This window comes from Babylonia areolata, chromosome 22 (genome assembly GCF_041734735.1).
Source record: "Babylonia areolata isolate BAREFJ2019XMU chromosome 22, ASM4173473v1, whole genome shotgun sequence".
Classification (NCBI taxonomy): domain Eukaryota; kingdom Metazoa; phylum Mollusca; class Gastropoda; order Neogastropoda; family Buccinidae; genus Babylonia; species Babylonia areolata.
This window is the reverse complement of record NC_134897.1, coordinates 7,289,508-7,303,203: the sequence shown is the minus strand read 5'-3', so window position 1 is coordinate 7,303,203 and position 13,696 is coordinate 7,289,508.

The window sequence follows — 13,696 nt, the reverse complement described above, 5'->3', positions numbered from 1 at the left end:
TAGAGAACAGCCGAAGTTAGACATGGAATTCCACAGCGTCACCGACATAGATAGACAGGTAGATGTACAGGGAGACGGACAGACAAATAGGTGGGTAGAATGGTAGGCAGCAGGCGGGTAGTTCTATAAGTTTAGACAACAGCCAGGGGCAGTCAAGGAAGTCTATAGCGTCATCGTTATAGATAGATGGACAGATATCTTGATAGGCGTTCAAGGAGACAGACAGGCAGGCAGGAAGGTAGGTAGGTAAGTATAGGCTTACTTCAAGTCATGTGAAGACATATGAAAGTAGAGACCGACAGATAAACAGAGGAAAGAAAAGACACACACACACACACACACACACACACACACACACACACACACACACACACACACACCATCCCAGAGAGAGAGAGAGAGAGAGAGAGAGAGAGAGAGAGAGAGAGAGAGAGAAAGGAGTCCTAAAAATATATCTGACTGTTCTCATTACAGGACAAGGTGAAGAAAGCCCTTCTCTCTCTCTCTCTCTCTCTCTCTCTCTCTCTCTCTCTCTCTGTGTGTGTGTGTGTGTGTGTGTGTGTGTGTGTGTGTGTGTGTGTTGGCTGGTCATTAATTTAACGTCCGTTCACTAAAGTGATCTTAGACGAAAAAAAAAAAGGTGTGTGCAGTGTATGAGTCTGTTTTTTCATATGGGAACGTGTTGTGTGTGTGTGTGTGTGTGTGTGTGTGTGTGTGTGTGTGTGTGTATGTGTGTGTGTGTGATTGGTGGGTGTGTACCTACATACTGTCTTCAATGTTTAGTTGTCCGCTTCGTAACACGTCAGACACACATTTCAGATGATGAGAGAAGAAGAAGAAGAAGAAAACTAGGTGAGGTAAATTCCTGAAAAATTGTTGTTGAGTATAGATATGGCTGAAACAGACACACATCAGAATATGAAAGAAAGAAAGGAAGAAAGAACTGGAAAGAACGGGTGACAATAAAGTTGGGTATAAAAAAATATAGAGGAATAGGTCGGAATTTTTCAGAAATCTAACCCCGCCATCCCTACCCTACCACACCCACCCCACCCCACTCCAGTCCCCTATCTCATTCGCTTTTGAAGGGACTGAGACATAGTGTTTCAGTTTCAGTAGCTCAAGGAGGCGTCACTGCGTTCGGACAAATCCATATACGCTACACCACATCTGCCAAGCAGATGCCTGACCAGCGGCGTAGCCCAACGCGCTTAGTCAGGCCTTGAGAAAAAAAAAGGGTGAATAAATAATAGATAAGCGTACATAAATAAGTAAATGAATACATAAATAGATAAATAAATAAATAATAATTATAATATGAAAAAAGTTAGTAATAATAATAATGATAATAACAATGATAATAATAATAATAATAATAATAATAATAAATAAATAAATAAATAGATAAATAAATAAATAAGACAACAATGATGATAAATAAGCAAATCAATGTAAAACATGAAGACACACATTCACACATAACCCACACATGCATAACAGATATGCACCAAACATGCAGTTTCACAGATATGAAAGCACAGTCAAATACACATAAAAGTACATGAGCCCCAACACACACACACACACACACACACACATTACCCTGCACCTCCTCGAGACATAGTGACAAAAAAATAACTGGCTTGTTCAGCATGCCGCCATACCTGAACATACCACAGACACACACACACACACATACGCGCACGCACGCACGCGTGCACACACACACACACACACACACACATACACACACACAGACACACACACACACGCAGTGGAGTAGTGACACAGTACATAATGTTAACACCCCGTCCCCCCCGAAATAAGAAAGAGTCTGTGAGTCGAATATTCTCCTCTCCACCCCCTCCCACACACACACACACACACACATGATGATAATGAACCCTGACAAGAACTGTTTAATGTACAGTTCTTGTGACATTGGGGGTACAAATTACAACAAAAATGGTGAATACAACTGGACAAAATGGAGAGAGAGAGAGAGAGAAGGAGAGGGAGAGAGAGAGTTAAGTGTACATCTGCCTCAGGGCATTGTACAAACACATGTGAAGGCGGGGGGGCAGGGTCTGGTGCGGTCGGAGGTCGGGGGAATCGGGGTGTCGGATTCAGGCAACAGCCTTTTCTTCCCACGAATGAATAAATGAATAATGGATAGATTTGCACGGGTCATATTTTTTCTCCCCGTGAATGAAATTAGATAATTACAATCAACTGATTAATAAACGAGTATAAACTTGCGCCAATACAGCATTTTTACGCAAACAACCAAACATGTGGAGTGACGGCCTGGAGGTAACGCGTCCGCCTAGGAAGCGAGAGAATCTGAGCGCGCTGGTTCGAATCACGGCTCAGCCGCCGATATTTTCTCCCCATCCACGAGACCTTGAGTGGTGGTCTGCTGGACGCTAGTCATTCGGATGAGACGATAAACCGAGGTCCCGTGTGCAGCATGCACTTAGCGCACGCAAAAGAACCCACGGCAACAAAAAGGTTGTTCCTGGCAAAATTCTGTAGGAATTCGATAGGAAAAACAAATAAAACTGCACGCAGGAAAAAAAAAAAAGGGTGGCGCTGTAGAAAAGCGACGCGCTCTTTCTGTGGAGAGCAGCCCGAATTTCACACAGAGAAATCTGTTGTGATAAAAAGAAATACAAATACACATGTTCCGGGGCGACTGAAGCTGGGTGGCCGGTGTGGACGGGAGGTGGGGGTCGAGGGGAAGTGGACGACTATTATTTACAGAAAACGAAATTGCTTTTCTTTTTTTTTCTGCCTATTCATCTTGGAATGGACACAACTTCGTACAAAGCTTTAAATGAATTGTGTCTGTTTTGCCAGTGTACGCACTTGGTTGTGAGACATCAAGCGGGATTTTGTGATTTTTGCAGCTGTGGAAAGACGTCTGTTCGGGGGACTCTGGGTCAACTCACGTCTGCTTTTTGGCGTGCAAATTACAGCCACAGCCAAACACTGTGTTCCTTTTCATTTTCAGCCCGAAAACGAATGCCACTGGTATGCAGAGGTGGTTGTTGTCTGCAAAATTTAAATTGAAGGTATGGGCCAATGCTGTCTGTGCATAGTGTGTAGTCAATGTAACTAATGGGCTACTGTCGACAGTTTAGAGTCCACCAGGTCCCATACAATATATATATATATATATATATATATATATATATATATATATATAAGAAAAAGAAAGCTCTAGAAAGTTCTAGAGCTGTGAAATCGAAGTCCTTCATGTCCATTGTTTCAACGAGAAAACCTGCCATTAAATATTCAACAGAAAGAAGCTCAGTTTCTGTTGAGCTGTGATGTTTTTTCCCTAAAAATTTGCCGAATGAAGTCAAACAGCACAGTTTGGACCAAATGGCCAAAGATTTTATATTCCTGGTGGCATTAGGTTTATGCTATTTGTTATACGATTGTTTAGGCTAATATTTTTACTAAAATTTCCACTCGTTCTCATGAATCTTTTAAAAGTATCGTTTTAAGAAAATTATAACATGTTTTGGTACTGTGTATGAAATAGTTTTGTCTTATTTACGCACCTTTTCACTGTTTTGTCCACCCCACTACACACTGACTTTCACACGAACAAAGTTTCTTTGTCCAAAACAAACACACTTCACATACCGATACTCATTCATGCAACACTTTGTTTTATTTGTTCTAGGGTTTACTGCGCTGGTCAGGAAAGTGGAGCAACATTGAATAAATATCCATGAAGTGGTGATGATGTTTGTGGTGACAGAAGAGATAAATTCCGACCCGTGTGCTCGAACCTGGATATGTGATCCATCAATTCGCAGAGGACCGCTGTGTACACTTCGCCACCACTGTTGGCTTGGAGGTAGGTGCGTTTGTCTTGTCTGGAATGTACGGGTTGCTGTGTGTGTTTGCTGCACGTTGTGAATCAGGAGGAAGAAATGACACTAAACAGTTTTGACTTCTTATTTACTTCTTTTATATTGCTCTTGCTTTTCTTGTCTCCTCTCTCTTGTCTAACTCATTTTACTTCTGTCAGTACCAGGCTTAAAATATGTACTCCATCTATCCATCTGTGTGAGTGTCTCTGTCTGCATGTATGAACTGGCTTGGCCTACATTTTTGTACTGTCTGTCCGTCTGCCTGCATGCCCGTTCTTCTCTTGCCTCGTGTCTGTTCTGTTGTTGCCTGCCAGTCTACCTGTGTGTCTGGCCATGTCTATATCTCACTCTGAAGTAAGCTGGTAAGATGTTTTTGATCACCCCCACAAAAAGGCGTAACGTGCAAATGCCAGTAAAGGTTCAAAGTTTGATTCTCCGTCCCCTACAGGTATAAGCTTATAAATTACATGTCACTGTTTGATCAGACTGGTTTGCTTTCTTATCCGGATTTTATTTTTAGATTAGTTGAAAACACACACACAATCTCTCTCTCTCTCTCTTTCTCACACACACACACACACACACACACACACACACACACACACACACAGAAAATAAGTAAGAGAGAGAGAGAGAGAACCGATGCTTCAACTTGAATGGCCTGTCGAATTTACTTCCAGGGACCCTTATAAAAATACGTGAGACACATACTTTTATTGTTGTTATCTCGAACCACAACTATGACACAAATTCTCACAAAAATAAGCTGTTTCTGTTTTACATTCAGCATAGGACTTTTCTTTAGGACAGGAAAAAAAGGGTTAAAGGTTTCGTTGTGAGTCATTCATCAAATAACAGCCTGTCCAGTCCTCAACTTGCCATTCGTTATTAGTGTCAGGTATATTTGTGTTTTAAAGAGATACTGGCCCATTTTTAGCGGCACTTGGGACTACTATAAAATTTGGCGAGATACGTTTGCTTTATATAAAGGCTTATTCATTTCCTCACAAAAGCATTTACATTACTGATTGGGTGGAACAACAAATAGATAAGCTGGGAATTTAAGTTATTTTCTCTCAAAAACAATAACAACAAACACGGATCTTTTGACGTGTCTTGTTATATTTTAATTCAAAGGAAAAATGTTTGACAGTATAGGAGTTTGATTATGTGTCATGCCAGCACTTTTGTCATACCTGCGGAGATGACATCGGTACCACGGATATTCTGCTGGGATTTTACCATGACGAATTAAATTACAATCGAAAAAAAGGGGGGTGAATCAATAAAAAGTAAACAGCTTGACACCCTCTGTGATGCCAGCCACAAAACTCCGTCACAAAAGTGTGCACCGTGAAAACAACTGCTACGGTTGCATACACAACACCTACAATAACAATAACATCATTCACAGAACAGATAAGAGAAACACTCTCAATCAATAGTACAACCAATGCCACCACCAACACCACGACAATGTACAGGTATAGCAACACTCATAACAGCAGTACTTTCTCCCATTCACATTGTGTGTGTGTGTGAGAGAGAGAGAGAGAGACGCTTTGACGTTTTTGACGCTTTGATGTTTTACTGTACAGCCCTTGTGACAGGGGGGAACAATACATTATCAGGAGACATAAGATCAAACAAACAAACGAGAGAGAGAGAGAGAGCTTGCACGCGCGCGATCACGCGCTAAAGTCAACGTCTTCTTTTTTCTGCTGCACCTACCAACATGTATTTCTGCGATATCTATTTTTCAACCATCACTATGTTGTTGTTTTTCCCAGACTGTCAGTCTCATGAGGCGCGTCACACGGGCGAAAGAATCCCCATGCACTGGCTCACATGACCTTATGTCTGTTATTCACACGACTGTCAGGTGACCGCACTCGGGGTACACCTGCAACATGTACCTAGTCAGCGACAGTCAGGTGAACGTGGAGGTGTCACCCACGTGCTTTCTGATACAGTCACCCGCATGCTTTTTTTGATGCCAGCTTTTCACTAGACTGCACAGGGGTGCTCTTGCACTGTGTTGCATGGCTAGCTTGCTCTCCGCGTGATGCGTGACGCTGCTCTCAAGACGGAAGTTCAGGCACGGGTGGTGTGTGTGTGTGTGTGTCCGTAGGTGTGTGTGTGTGGATACGCGCGCGCGTGTGCGCGCTTGCACTGTTGTACAAGAACTCTCATTAATGTGCTAGCGCGTGTATAATCACATGCTGCCGTTCCTATTAGTTTTCATCATGACGACAATATTTGGTTACTTTCGTTGTTCAGTAATATTTGTCCACACACACACACACACACACACATACACGTCAGGTGGTGCGTCAGATGTGATTAACCATTTTCCATGAAAGTGGAGGCAATAGGTATGATACAGGCGGGGGTAAGGGGAGCGGTGTGGAGGTGGTAGTGGGCCGGGGAGAAGGGTGCAATTGACACCGTCAGAACATTAAGATGGGCGCAGTTGGTGTCCATGACTGCGAGACTCAACATTTTGAATGGGAGGTCAGAGCTCTTCAGGCGCCCTTGCAAAACTGGGAAAGAACATCCCAAATATAAATCATTTTCTGCGACTCCAGTTATTCAATTTAGTTTTTGCTGTTGTTTTTAACACTCGAAATCTCACGATCTCATGAAAAGCTGGAATTCCCTGTGAATTTATTGTTGTTCTTGGGGACAAGTGGATTTTAAAAATCTCGTTGTCTTCAACCTCCCCCTCCCACATCCGGTCACCACCCCCCTCTGCCAATGTCTACATGCCACCTCCCCCACCCCTCCCTCAGAGACAGCCAATAAAAGTAACTATCAAGACAAGACAATCAGGGGATCCCGTGTGGGCACATGAAAAATGTTACATATTTCATGTACCGGTAGTGTGATGCCAAATCAGGCCACCTATTTCATCATATAAGTAGTAGTATGAACCGGAGGAAACAGAAAAACTGGGATGCGAGGTGGAAGTGAAAAGGGAAGGAAGTTGGATCGGTCAGGACTGAAGCTGACAACCCAGTCACCGGGCCATTCACGGACACCGTGGAAAACTGGCTTCCCGACCTACGCACGGAAAGAACGTGTCCATTTGTCCGCCAGGAAGCTTTCGGTGTCTGGACAATGGCAGGACTGGGTATCCCGGGCACTCTCATATGAGCGGTCATGTACCCAAAACTTTTCCCAGCGCTGTGCCCATCGTTGTTATTAGTCAGCGAGGTGAACTCCTTGTGCTGGATCTGTTCTATCGATGAATCACTCAGTTGGTCGCTCCCTTCGTTTTTGTTTTTAATTATTATTCTCTCTCTCACACTCATTCTCTCTCACCCCTCCCCCCCCTCCCCCTTTCCAACACCTACACATTCCGCTAATACTTGTTTTCGCACTGTGACGCGTTTCTGATGTTTGTCTGGCAGTCTTGTAATTCAATTACTCATTCAGAATTTCCACTGGTCGCGATAACTGACAGCCAGACCATTGGCTCCTACGACATAAACATGCTAATCCTGAAGTACATCTGTTATCTCAAACACTCGCGTGTCAGCCTACACACTGCCCCCCCCCCCTCCCCCCAACCCCCCAACCCAAACAAAAAGCATAGATTTAAAAGAAAGGCATTAAAAAAACAATAAAAAAAAACCACCGCCCTCCCCAACTCCTACCCATACACACACCAAGGCGTGCTCGCTATTGTGCGATCAACACAGACGTCACACTAACGCAGTGTGTCACTAGTGTTGGCTAACGAAGACTGTATGGGGGCTGGATTGTTTCGGCTGCATAGCTGTTTTATGAGGAGAGGACCAAAAATATAATTTCAGAAGTTGTTTTCTGTACCTAGTCTGGCGGGTGTGTGTGTGTGTGTGTGGAGGTGTGTGAAACAGATAGGACATTATATTCATTAATATTATTATTATGAGCATTTACGCTTTATCTTGAAAATAAGCCCTAGGCGTTTAGAAGTAGAACACATAAAATTATGAAATATCAACAAACAAACAAAATGAGCACAAGATACGAAACATTCTCAAAAATTATTCAACACCCCCCCCACACACACACACACACAATACACACAAGCACACGCACACACACACACACACACAAGGCACAGCACACCATTGTAAATAGTACACAATCAAAAATACAACCAACGATTTCTGAAATTATCAAAAAAAACTCACTCACTCACTAACAGTCATTTTCGTTCATACTGGAAAGGGATGAGCTGTTGAGAATTATTCAGGACGGGAAAAGGTGGTTCTTCAGACTGGATTTAAAAGATGAATAAACGATGAATAAAAGGACATGAATAAACCTTGAAATGAGAAACCTGTTCCAGTCTGCAATCAGCTCATCTACCCAATGATCCGCTCTCTTCCCTTTGGATGAATCCCTTGAAGACTTAATGTTGGCATTCGAAGGAAATGCACGCGCAAGCACTTGTGTTTAAAATTTGCCTGAACTCATGAACTGACGAAACTGAATTCAGTTGAGTTGAAAATAAGTTTGCTTGCGTGTTTGTTCGTAAGTTTTAACGTCTTTATACTGAGTGGAATAAGACGAAAAACAAAACAAAAAATAAAACATACAAATAGAAGTCAACCCCCACACACACACACACACACACACACACACACACACACAAATAAAATTTTTTTTTTTTTAGAATGATAATAAAAACATCGTAAAGACAAAAGACCCAACGTGAGATTGTGTGTTTGGGTATAATGTGCGTTGCACTTGTGTGAGTGTTTCACTGTTTGTATACATGAGAGAGAGAGAGAGAGAGAGAGAGAGAGAGAGAGAATGCGTGAAGGGGGCGGGGGAGAGAGTTTTTTGGAGGGAGCTGTGCACGCTGGCCAAGGAACAACACACACAGTGACGTATGTGCAGGTCACCAGTGGTATGACATCACTCATTTCCTCCTTTAACTCTCTCCATGCGAACGGCGAAAGAGACGACGTTAACAGCGTTTCACCCCATTTACCATCATCAAAATATTGCAAGCGGAAGGCTCTTATACTGAAGAGGTGAATGTTGACAAAGAATACCACATTTCTGACGACGGAAGCTAAAGGTTGGGTCATTCAGACGCCCACTGGACATCCGAGGGGTCTGTGTAGAGGAGAAGAGAGGACTGGCCGTACTGAGTTAGGTCACATCACACACACCTGCTTCCGTTTGAGTAAGTTACGGACCATGCCACTCCCTCGGGGCAGTCACGCGGAACGCTCAGTAACTGCGGTCTTGGGGCTGGCTGCCTGCCATGGCTGTGGGATCTGTTCAGTTATCGATCTGCACAAGCCCACGCTGTTTATGATTATTATTGTTGTTGATGTTATTTTGTTTTGGTTCAGGGTTTGTTGTTGTTTTTGTTTCTGATTATTTTTGTTTTGGTTCGGGGTTTGTTGTTTCTGATTACTTTGTAATAACATGTGGCAAAAAGTGAAAATAAGTCTTGAGAACACAAAAACGATATTGTGTGCACCACGGAACATCATACCTATGTTACATGGTATAAGTATCCATATCATCATGTTAGAAACGCCCCTTACCGCACCCCCACCCACCTCAGACACTGTCTACTCGTGTCTCCATCACATTTAACACCTCAGTCACCGGATGAAGTGTCTGGGTCTTTCAACTTTCTTTGTGCTTGTTGTTCAAGACTGAATTATCTGGAGAATCACGTCAGTGAAATGTCCTGAACGTCAACGGATTCAACTGAATGTGCCACCCCACACTTCGGTAAAAGGGTGTCCGGCCAGAGCAGTGTTGTGATGATTAATAGTTCACAGCAAAAAACAAACGCCCGTCAGTACACGCATTCCACTCATGAAATGTATTTTTGTAGTTTTCGTCTTTAAAAAAAAAATTACTTTTTTTTTTTTTAATTAAGACGGGTTTCTCCTGGAAGCTTCAACACAAGAGAAACAAGCTGTAATTGTGATAATTATGTCTGTGTGTGTGTCTGTGTCTGTGTGTCTATGTCTGTCTCTGTGTGTGTGTGGAGAGAGAGATAGAGAATGAGAGAGAGAGGGAGTCTTGAAAGAAGCCATTTTCTATCATACACAACACTATTACGCATAATTAATATGAATTAATCCCTCTTTGGGGGAGAGAGGGGAGGAGGGGGAGAGAAATGGGGGGGGGGAGATGACGCCGTAGCGGGAGGAAAGAAGGGTGGGGGTGGAGGGGATAGTGGGGAAGAAGGTATGTGCCCGTTAACTCGCAGCACGAGGAGCCAGAGACCGTCTCTCGCAGACGCCGTGCTGCAGTTGCGCAATTCACTCCGGGACAAAGAAGTCTTTCTTTAAACGAGAGTGGCTTTTAGGGGATTCCCCTTGTGTTGCCACACCCCTTTTCCTTCTGGCAGGTCCGCCCCTGTGGCAGTGCTGTGCGGGTTCTCCTCCTGTTTGTCTGTCTGTCTGTCTGTCTTTCTCTGTTTGTGTCTGTGTCTCTTTCGCCGTCTGTATGTCGGTCTGTGTTTGTAGTATGTCTCTGTCTGTCACAGTCCGCCCGTCTCTGTCTCTGTCTGTCACAGTCCGCCCGTCTCTGTCTCTGTCTGTCACAGTCCGCCCGTCTCTGTCTCTGCCTTTCTCTGTCTGTCTGTTTTGTCTGTCTCTGTCATCGTCTCTGTCATACTCATAGTCCACCTGTCTCTGCCTTCTCTCTCTCTCTCTCTCTCTCTCTCTCTCATACTTAACATCAAATGACGAAAATAGTATCCTCTCAGTTGCAAAATACGTCTCAGAGGCAGCAGATACACGGGAAAAGAAAATAAATGATCAAAACGCCCGTTAATTCAAAATATGTGCAAACATTAATGGTTTCCAAAACGATTTCTTTGAGGGTCAAAATAGAGGCAGATAGAATTAGTATTTGGATGGTCTATCTGATGATGATGATGTTGTTATTTTTTTGTGTGCTATTTGTTGGCTGTTGTTTATTGATATAACCGTTGTAATATTAGGTGCGTTAGGTTTTGTTTTTGTTTTGTTTTACTTTTTCAAATGATTGGATAAAACGACACTGTCACTTCCCCTGTACCCCCCTGTCACATGGGCTGTTAAGCTAATGACAGTAAAGTGTCAAAGTGTCTCTCTTTCATAGTCCATCACAGTCCATCTGTCTGTTTCTCTCTTTCTGTCTCTCCACAATGCTCAGTTTCAATTAACTCATTCTTTCCTGCCCTGTTTTGCTTCACATTGTGTCAGTTTGTGTCTCTCTCTCTATCTTTCTCTCTGTCTCTCTCTCTCTCAGTTCGAACTTACGATGTAACGAGCATCTATGTGATATCTTCAGATTTCCTCCGAATACTGAAACTTAAAAATAAAAGTGATAAAAGATGTAAAAGATATACGCGTCACTGTACACCAACTTCAGAAGTTTTACGTTTTCATTGAAACAATAATTTGATATACCACGAACGATGTACACTGACTTACTATTTGCTGTCTACTGCCATTGATACAATGCTCCGTTTTACAGTATTTTCTTTGGTATATATCTATACGAATCATCATCGCAGCATTTTGATTAACTTTTTTTTTAATGCAAACAAGAATTAGACATTTATAAACAGAAAGTAAAACACACACACACACACACACACACACACACACACACATATATATATATATATATAAAATTATTTGTGTGTGTGTGTGTGTGTGTGTGTGTGTACAATTGCAGGTGTCATGTACGTGTGAGTGTTATTTAAGCAGATATTTTTTGTATATGGATATGTGCATATACCATAGAAACACTAACATGTATTTATTTATTTCTTGTGATTAAAAAAAAAAACCCCATAGTTATAACTGGTCATTTTGGTAGCTGTATCGTCACCCCTCCTGCAATGGATGGCACATGACTGACATCTGAACGTATGGCTTCGGATTGTTACAATGAAATAATGTCACTGTGATGTGATGAATCCTTCATAAGATCTGTGGGTGTGTTGTATATTTTACGTTTCTGATCTGGCCGGTTATGAAGAGCAAGAAATGGATGTAAAATCACACACCCGCCTCTATCAATGTTTATCTATTAGTATTACCCTCGAAATAAAGAGGAAACAGGCCATCGCCATTTTCTGTCTGACCGTCTGTCTGTCTGTGTCAGTCCACTTTTTCTTTGTCTCGCTGTGTGTGTGTGTGTGTGTGTGTGTGTGTGTGTGTGTGTGTGTGTGTGTGTGTGTGTGTGTTAGAAAACCTGCCAGTTCCTGTGGGATTTCAGTGTTAGCTTTTTTTTCTGTTTTTTTTTGTTTTGTTTTGTTTTTAGCAAGAGTGGCTGCTGCTCTTGATAAGGGTTTCGGATTCGTCATTAATCAAAACGACACACTTTCCTTGTCTGACCACGACTGGGCATGATTTGTACATTGATTTGATGCAGCACACTGGTGATGTACTTATAAACTTTATCGGTCAGTCTGCCTCTGGCTCTCTGTCTCTTTCCTTTTCTTTAACTCCTCCCCCCTCTCTCTTTCACCCCCCTCCTCCCCCGCAACCCGCTCCCCCCCCCCCACCCCACCACCACCACACACACACATGGATCAAACAGGTTTACTTTATTGCTGCGTTTGTGACATACCCTCCCTCCCACACACTGTTATTATTGTTATCATTATCATCATCATCATTATCATTATTATCATTATGATTATTACTATTCTGCCCACCAGCTGCACCCCGAAACCTGATCCTCAGCCCTTAAAAACACGCCTTCAATAGAGCAATGATTCACAGGCAGGGTTCGGGAACAGGGCCACGCGTCCTGCCACGTAAATCGCTGATCACACGACCCAACAGAGTATTTCCTGGAAATTTAAACCAGTGCTACTTTGTTTGTTTTTTCAAAAACTAAAAACTTTCCTTTCTGTCTGGCTTTGGTGGAGCCAAGTTTACCTGTGTGTGTGTGTGTGTGACGGGACATTGAGCGGAATTCATCCCCCATTTTTGTTCAAGGGTTTCAGTGGAAACTGACGACCGTGTTTGTTCAGACTTTATAACTGATGAAAAGGTTGTGCTCGTTAATGTTCTGTTCGTTCACACAGACAGGCAGACACACACTCTCTCTGTCTGTCTCTGTCTGTCTGTCTATCTCTCTCTCTCCCCCCTGCCCCCCTCTCTCTACCTCTTTCCGCGTCTGTCTCTCCTGTAACAGTTCTCTTTCTACCCTTCCCCATCTCTCTGTATCTCTTTATCTCTGTTCCAGTCCTCTCTCTCTCTCTCTCTCTCTCTGTCTCTGTCTCTTCTGTGCGCGTGCGTGCGTGCATGTGTGTGCGTATGTGTGTAGCGTGTGTAGGTGCGTGCAGTGTGTGTGTGTGTGTGTGTACGCGCGCGCGCGCGCGTGCTGGTGTGTCCGGTCTGGTTGACTGCCAACATTATTTGATCAGCCGCTTCCTTTCTTGCGGGTTACAAATCAGAAATCATGTTACCCGTCACACATGAACGCATCGGCTGAACTGAAATCTGATTAATGTGTTAGGGTAGTTATGCGTTCCTCTCTCTCTCTCTCTCTCTCTCTCTCTGTGTGTCTCTCTCTCTGTTCTTTCACTTTGTTGGTGGATGGGAAAGAGGGGTGAGGGTGGTGGGGGCGGGTAATACTTGGCACGTGATGACAGTTTTTTATAGTTCCGGATGTACACGCATACACACTCACATATACAGGCACACAAACACGCAGACACAGACAGACACAGAGACATACAGACACACACACAGACACACACACAGACACACAAACATATACACTCACACACACACACACACACACACACACACACACACACACACACACACACA